Source organism: Herpailurus yagouaroundi, unplaced genomic scaffold (genome assembly GCF_014898765.1).
Source record: "Herpailurus yagouaroundi ecotype Mexico unplaced genomic scaffold, PumYag 189, whole genome shotgun sequence".
NCBI classification, from domain to species: Eukaryota; Metazoa; Chordata; class Mammalia; order Carnivora; family Felidae; genus Herpailurus; species Herpailurus yagouaroundi.
This window is the reverse complement of record NW_024412420.1, coordinates 13564096-13573176: the sequence shown is the minus strand read 5'-3', so window position 1 is coordinate 13573176 and position 9081 is coordinate 13564096.

The window sequence follows — 9081 nt, the reverse complement described above, 5'->3', positions numbered from 1 at the left end:
TCTCTCTCTCTCTCTCTCTCTCTCTCTCTCTCTCTCTCTCTGTCTCTCTCTCTCTCTGTCTCAAAAATAAATAAATAAATAAACTTAAAAAAAGAGAGGGAGTTCTCTGGCCATTTGTAATGATACGGATGGAGCTAGACAGTATAAGGCTAAATAAAGTAAGTCAGACAGAGAAAGACAAATACCATATGCTTTCACCCATATGTGGAATTTAAGAAACAAAACAAACAAGCAAAGGAACGAAATGAGAGAGTCAAAGCAAGAAACAGACTTTTAATTATAGAGAACAATCTAATGGTTACCAGAGGAGAAGTGGGTGATGGAAATTAAGCAGTGCACTTGTGATGAGCACAGGGTGATGTATGGAACTGTTGAATTACTATATTATACACCCAAAACTAAAATAACACTGTAGGTTAACTGACTGCGATTAAAATAAAAACTAAAATAAAAACTAAAACACACACACACACACACACACACGAAAGAGAGAGAGAGAGAGAGTTCTGGAAATACCCCCAAAGCTTTTTAAATTACAACTTAAATTTCATGTGAAATATAATATTTTGTCATATCTAATTAAATTTGTCTGCATGGGGTGGAGTATAATTATAAATGAAATCTGCACAGCCTGACATGTTTCAAGGAAGTATAATGCAGAGTTTTGCCTTCAGAAGGTCAGATAATCTCTCTGGAGCTCAGTTTCCTCGTCTGTGAGAGGAAGGTGTTTTGTGACTAAAGTGTTTTCCAGTCCTCTACCTTTGGGATTTCCAGGCCTCGGTCCAGAAAACATATTAAAATCTTATACAGCTCTCTGCTGCCACCTGCCGGAAAAATTATAGCATCCATTTCGGCTTGAAATGAACTCTGTCTCGTATCCAGCCAGTACCCTTGATACTGGGGCTTGTTTACTTAGTAATTTCAGTCAATTAATGAGAATTATGGTTTTCTGACTTTTCCCAGTTTCAGTGTTTTTAATTTGTAAAACATTCCAAATGAGTCAAGCCTGAACTTTGACCATCTGGAAATTCATTTTTTAGCAGGTTTTCCCACAGGAACGTTTTCTTTTTTATACTTGTCCAGTGTTTTGCAATGACTGCCCTGCCAAATCTACTCATGGGATTTTTTTCTAATAATTGCTGTTAGTTAAAAAAAAAATAGTGCCATTAGTCTTGCATTCATGAGGTCTGATAAAAAGTATTTAATAGAACAGAAAAACTATTTTTCTTAAAATATCTTTTAATGATTTTTGAAACATTTAAGAAGACAAAGATACAGTGTTCATCTACTTTCCCATAAGCACACACAGCCTGGAATACTGTACATATTTTTAAAAATCTGACTGCTTAATATCTACGGTCTAGTTTTTCTTTTAATTTTGTTTTAATGTTTATTTATTTTTGAGAGAGAGAGAAAGAGAGACAGCACAAGTGGGGAAGGGGCAAAGAGAATCTGAAGCAGGCTCTAGGCTCCGAGCTGTCAGCACAGAGCCCGACATGGGGCTTGAACCCACGAACCATGAGATCATGACCTGAGCCGAAGTCAGATGTTTAACTGGCTGAGCCACCCAGGCGCCCCATATAGTCCAGTTTTTTTAACTAGAAAAAATTTTTCTAAATTAAAGGCTAAGTTGTATGTGAACTATCCTGGAATTAAAATTTAAAAACTTTAAAAAAAAAAAATAAAGGTTCAGTGCCGTCCTTAAAATGTTTTTACATATAGACGTTATTTTTTAGAGCAGTTTAGGGTTCCCAGCAAAATTGAGTGAAGTTACAGAAGTTTTCCATATGGCCGTGCACACCCCCGACAACACATACAGCCTCCCCCCACATCAACATCCCGTACCAGAGTGGTACATTTGTTAAAACTGATGAGCTGTATAGATATATCATTGTCACCCAAAGTCCACAGTTTACCTGAGGGTTTACTCTTGTTGTACATTCCATAGGTTTTAACAAATGCATAATGATATGTATCTACCATTATGGTATCATACGTACAAAATATTTTCAGTACCCTAAAAATCCCCCACATTATGGCTATTCAGTCCTCCCTCCTCTCCAGTCCCTGGCAATCCCTGGTTTTTTTTTTCTTTTTTCAACGTTTTTTATTTATTTTTGGGACAGAGAGAGACAGAGCATGAACAGGGGAGGGGCAGAGAGAGAGGGAGACACAGAATCGGAAACAGGCTCCAGGCTCTGAGCCATCAGCCCAGAGCCTGACGCGGGGCTCAAACTCACGGACCGCGAGATCGTGACCTGGCTGAAGTTGGACACTTAACCGACTGCGCCACCCAGGCGCCCCATTCCCTGGTCTTTTTACTGACTCCATAGTTTTGCCTTTTCCACATGTCATGTATTTGGAATCATATCCTATGCTGCTTTTCCAGACCAGCTTCTTTTATTTAGTAATATGCATTTAGGGTTTCTCCGTGTCTTTTCGTGGTTTGATAGCTCATTTCTTTTTAGCACTGAATAATATTCCATTGACTGGATGTACCACAGTTTGTTTATCTGTTCACCTACTAAAAGACATCTGGATTGCTTGCAAGTTTTGGCAGCTATGAACAAAGCTGCTATAAGCATCCGTGTGCAGGTTTTTGTGTGACATAAGCTTTCAACTCCTTTGGGTAAATACCAAGGAGCATGATTCCTGGATCATATGGTAAGAATATGCTCAGTTTTGTAAGAAATCACCAAACTGCTTTCCAAAGTGGCTATACCATTTTGCATTCCCACCAGCAATAAATCACAGTTCCCGTGGCTCCACGTACTCACCAGAGTTGGTGAGAATTTTGGTGTTGTCAGAATTTTGGATCTTGGCCATTCTAATAGGTGTGGACTGGGATTGTTGTTTAAATTCGCAATTCCTTGATGACAATATGATGATGTGGAGCATCTTTTCATATGCTTATTTGTGACTTGTCTATCTTCTTTGGTGAGGTATCTGTTCGGGTCTTTTGCCCATTGTTTAATTGGGTTGCTAATTTTCTTTCTTTTTTTTTTTTTTAATGTTTATTTGTTGGGGCGCCTGGGTGGCTCAGTCGGTTAAGCGGCCGACTTTGGCTCAGGTCATGATCTCACGGTCTGTGAGTTCGAGCCCCGCATCGGGCTCTGTGCTGCCAGCTCAGAGCCTGGAACCTGTTTCAGTTTCTGTGTCTCCCTCTCTCTGACCCTCCCCCGTTCATGCTCTGTCTCTCCCTGTCTCAAAAATAAAATGTTAAAAAAAAATTTTTTTTAATGTTTATTTATTTTTGAGACAGGGAGAGACAGAGCATGAACGGGGGAGGGTCAGAGAAACAGACACAGAATCTGAAACAGGCTCCAGGCTCCAGGCTCCAGGCTCCGAACTGTCAGCTCAGAGCCCGACATGGGGCTCGAACTCACGGACCGCGAGATCATGACCGACTGAGCCACCCAGGCGCCCCGGGTTGCTAATTTTCTTACAGTTGAGTTTTAAGAGTTCTTTGTATATTTTGGATGATGGCCCTTTATAAGCTATGTCTTTCACGCCCAGTCTGTGGCTCATCGGGCTTCGTTTTTAAGACAGTTAAAATCACTTTCCAGAGTTCCCATCATAACGCTACAAGTGCAATCCAAATAATTCAATCATAAAATATAAAATATAGGACTAAATTTACTGCCAGATGGGGTTGAGTCAGCTTCAGAGGGTGGGAGCCAACAGCCAGTCCCTTCATATCTGAATCCACATTATCACAGGATTTTGTTGTACAGCTGCCAGGAGCTTGATGTAATCTGAAGGGCAATAAAATCAGAGTCCCACTCCTTTCTAAAAACTAACCTTGGGGTAGGGCTTCTTTTGAAAGGAGAACAGGAAAAGATTTTGGGAAAAAGAGGTAATGCCCACTCACTTCTGCTTCCTGACAGAACTATCGACAGGCCTAGATATTTGAATACATTTATTTATCACCCATCTTTCACCTTATGATGATACTCATTAAAACACATCCAAAATTACTTTCCAACCCACCTCCACCTCTTTTCATTTATGATGCAGTAATATACAGCAGTGTATCCTATTACTATTTTTTCTAATAATACAAATAACACAGGCTCGATACAGAAAGCTTGGAAAACCCAGAAATGCACAAAAGAAACAGAAGTTACTCAAATCTTCCTTAATATTGCTACGCAAAAGTAACTACTGCCAACATGTTAATGGTGCCATTCCTTCCAATATTTTATATACGTATATATATATTTCCCTTCAAAACTACTATAACGCTGTGTGTATTACTTCACAGTTGATTTGTTGACATACACTTTTCCAGGCAAAATGTGACATGGCCCAAATGTGATTACTCAAACTGGGTTCATGCCAGGATGCTGGAGTTGAAAACTTTGGGAAAGACGCTTAATTCCTTGGACCTTGGTGTCCTTGTCTGAAAAGTGAAGAATTTCTTGCTATTCTCCTGCCAAAGCCTATTTGGGGATGAAATTTTATCACTATGCTACATCCTGAGGACTCTATGTAACAGCCCCTACTTTCACAAACCCTTAGTTTATACAGAGTTTTATTTTTTGTTAGTATATATTTTTAACTGCCTTATGCAAATCGTTTGAATCTGTCTTATTATTTCTGCTGGCAATTTTTGTGAGCCAGCTGACTAGTCTTTAAAGATAAAGAGTAAAAATAAAATACCCATCTTTTGAATAAAAAAAAGGAGAACAAAAGAGAGGCTAAAAAAAAAATCCATCATTGGGCTTTACTCTTAGTATGTAAAGAAATAAATGCACAAAAGTACAGGACGAACATCACTACATTTCAATTCAATGCAATTCAGACAATTATGACTTAGTAAGAAAAAAAAGTAAGAAACTTAGGAACCAAAATAAAGGAACATCAGTAGAATGCAACAACTATCTCAGAAGGATGGAATAGGGTTTTGGAAACTCTAAGGAAATCCAACTAGAAAGGAAATTACTTTGTCTAAAGAAGGGAAGTTAGAGGTGGCTTTAATTACATTCAATTTCATAAAAGACATAAGCCAATTGTGTGTCTTCTTTATCAAGAACCAACAGGAAATTGGTCTAAGCTGTTGGTAGATTAATTAACACATTAAAAACTGTTGATAAAGGGATGGAAAAGACGGTAAAATGGACCAAAAATGGAAACCGTGCTAACCTTTTGTACAGAGACTGCTGTTTACAACCTGATATCTATCCTTCCCTTCTTATATATTTTATTTTTCAGTGGGGCACAAGGCCCTATGAAATATTTTCTAGTTCAGAGTGACCGTGTTACTAACTTCTGGTCAAATCCATGTCAAGGAAAGTGTCTTTAAAGGGCCAGAGAGGGGGCGCCTGGGTGGCGCAGTCGGTTAAGCGTCCGACTTCAGCCAGGTCACGATCTCGCGGTCCGGTCCGTGAGTTCGAGCCCCGCGTCAGGCTCTGGGCTGATGGCTCAGAGCCTGGAGCCTGTTTCCGATTCTGTGTCTCCCTCTCTCTCTGCCCCTCCCCCGTTCATGCTCTGTCTCTCTCTGTCCCAAAAATAAATAAACGTTGAAAAAAAAAATTTAAAGGGCCAGAGAGAAGTCTCTTCTTCCTCCTCCTTTCTCCCTGCAGGCTGAAATGTGAATATGATGCTTTGAGTTCAAGCCACTATCTTGGGCCATGAGATGGAATCCACAGGGTGAGCATGTAAAGCAAGAAGGTAGAAGGAGCCTGGATTCCAGATGATGGTGAAGCTGCCTCATCAGCCCTGATTGCTTATCTCTAGACTTTATGTATGTGAGAAAAACAAATTCCTATCTTGTTTAAGCTGCAATAGTTGAGAGTTCTCTATCAGTTGCAGCCTCTCCTAATTTTAAGTGATACTTTTTTTTTTTTTTTAACTTTACTGTTAAGTAATCTCTAGTTGCACGCTCTACTGACTGAGCCAGCCAGGCACCCCTTAAATGATCTACTCTTAAAAGTAGAAGTTAATTGGGGCGCCTGGGTGGCACAGTCGGTTAAGCGTCCGACTTCAGCCAGGTCATGATCTCGTGGTCCGGGAGCCCAGAGCCCCGCGTCAGGCTCTGGGCTGATGGCTCAGAGCCTGGAGCCTGTTTCCGATTCTAGGTCTCCCTCTCTCTCTGCCCCTCCCCCGTTCATGCTCTGTCTCTCTCTGTCCCCCCAAAAAAAGTAGAAGTTAACTTTAAAAAGTTTATCCTAAGATGAATATACAAAGTGCTCCTTGCAGCATTCAGTAGCAAAAAATTGAAAACAATCTAATGACTCTAATTAAACAAATTTGTACAATATATATCTTTATAGTGAAATACTATGTAACTAGTAAGAAGAAGAATATAGATTTATATTTTTGACCGGGAAAGATCCCATCAGGAAGGACATGTACTGAAGTGTTATCAGTAGTAATCATCAAGTAGAAAGATGAGGTTGATTTTGGAGTGGGGGATGGGGTGGGGGAAGAGGTGGAACTTGTGTACATTTTTACATTTTTTTGCAGTGATCGTTGATTTCTTGTAGGAATTTTGAGTTATTATTTCGTTTTTTAATTTGAGAGAGAGAGAGAGAGGGAGCGCAAGCAGGGTAGAGGGGCAGAGGGAGTGAGAATCTTTAGCATGGTCCACGCTCAGCATGGAGCCGGACAGGGCTCGATCCCATGACCTTGGGATTGTGATCGGAGCCGAAATCAAGAGTTGGACACTAAACTGACTGAGTCACCCAGGCGCCCTGAATTCATATTTTTAAGAAGAAAACCTGTGTATTGCTTCAGCTTAAAATATTTGTGGAATTTCCTTCCCTAAAGTTTTTACAGAATGTTACAGATAACCAGCTTTTTTGGAATAATTTAGGCCAGCTCTCTCTCCTCTTACTCTGAAAGTCAGGAATGAAGATAGAATTTTATCACACGGCATCCCATAAAGGGAATGGGAGTGCCTGGGTGGCTCAGTCTGTTGAGCGTCCGACTTCGGCTCAGGTCATGATCTCAAGGTTGGCGGACTCGAGCCTCACATCAGGCTGTGTGCTATCAACACAGACCCCGCTTCAGATCCTCTGTCCCCTTTTCTCTCTGCCCATCCCCCGCTCATGCTCTCTCTCAAAAATGAAAGAAAAAACAACATTAAAAAACGGTAAAGGGAATGATATTCAAGACTTTCATGACACACAATAATGGTTAGGTGCTCATTTACTTAAATAAAAATAATTGCAATAGATCTCCCTGCCCACACGTGGCATATCTGGGAGTCAATTTATATTTGGATCCTTGCAAAATTCTGAGTATCGAGTAAAACAACACCAGCATCACCTAGGTTTGGGTGGGTGTATGTGTATGTATGGGGATGTAGCAGGAGCACAGAGAGAAATACCACGGGAAGTAACTCATCTCTACGTTGAGACCATTGTTAATGCTTTCAAAGAGCTCAAAGAATAACAGGATAACTTAGACCAATACATAATTAATTATGATTCAAGGCAGAATGAAGTGCCTATAGAACAGTACCAGAATGAAGAAGGTTCAAAAGAGGAAAAACATTTCTCATTATAGGGATTTTTAAAGGTTTAAGACTCTTAGAGGAAATAGCCTGTGAAATGGGCTAAGTCAGTATATGTTGAACTTGACTATGGATTTTGTTAAAATGCAGATTCTGATTCAGTAGGCTGGATGCAGGGTCTGAGATTCTGCATTTCTAACAAACTCCCAGGTCATGCATACTGTTGGTCCTGGGACTCCTCTTCCAGAAGCAATGGTCTAAAGTCTATCTTAGGATGTGCAAAGATAGAGCTGGAAGAGAGAGATTTCCAAGCAGAGAAATCAGCATGAATGACACTACCAGGGTGACAGCAATGGGGTCGGTGGTGGGGAGTTTGGGAAGTTTTCTGGAGACATAAAATTCAGCCACATTGAGGCAGGCCTTGAAGGCTAGCTTGAGAAGCTTGGACTTAATTAGAGGCAATAAGGATCCATTGAAGGCTTTGGGGCAAGAGAATGATATAATCAGTAATTAAAATACTCATATATATCCCAGTGAATAAAACAAGCTTAATAAATCTATAAATATTTGAAGTTAGTTAATTTGGAGTCCATGAGCAAACATGCATTCATGTTCCCCTGCTCTTTATGAATACAAAATTAAGTGCAGGACCTTGGAAGGAGTCTATGCAAGTAGGAAGTCCTGAAGTTTAAATTTCACTTGGCTCATGGTGGGTCCATTTCTATATCTATTGTTCTTCCATATGTGAAGGATACAGAAGAGGTATAAGGCATCTCAAAGAGTTTACAGTGTCATTTAGGAGGGAAAGCATACCTATTGAAGAAACAAGCTTCATGCAAGGAGGAAGATTTTCTTAAAGTTTGTTTCTTTATAAATAATTTCTACACCCAACATGGGGCTGAAACTCACAACACCTGAGATCAAAAGTTGCATGCTACCGACTGAGCCAGCGAGACACCCAGGGAAATCATTTTTGATGGACGTTTCAACACAAAAAATATGCTAAAGGAGACACTTCCCCCATCCATTCTTCCCTCCCCCCTCATCCCCACAGGAGTAGCAGGTTTGTCTTCTTGGGAAGGAACAGAATACATGCTAGTCCAGGTCAGGTGCTTGTGACCTTGAGCCATGGAAGGCAGAAACTATACTTCCCTTGCAGTTAACATGGGGCTTGGCAGAAAAGTAGGCATGGATCAAATGTAACAAATGAACGAACAAGTTGAGGGAAATAGATCATAGAGGACACTGAAGAAATGGCAGAGATTTGAGTTTGATGTGGCTGGCAAGGCAAAGCCACTGTACATTCTTGAGATGGGAAATGACAAACGGACCCAAAGTTCTTCGACCTCAACTGGATTGCCAATCCAATGGACACTGGTAGTACTCATCTAACAGACACCCTGCAGCACTCAGCACTACTGACCGTTCCTCACTCTTGAAGCACTCTATTTCAAGCCTCCAGGACTCATTCTCTCTCCTGGTTTTCTTCAGCTAACTCTACTGGATGCTCCTTTTCAAATTCCTCTAAGAACTTGTCCTAGTTTCCCCAGTCTCTGAATGTCCATCAACGTGTATCTCCAGCCCGGAGTTTTTCTTCCAACCTCCAGATTTGCAAATTCAAC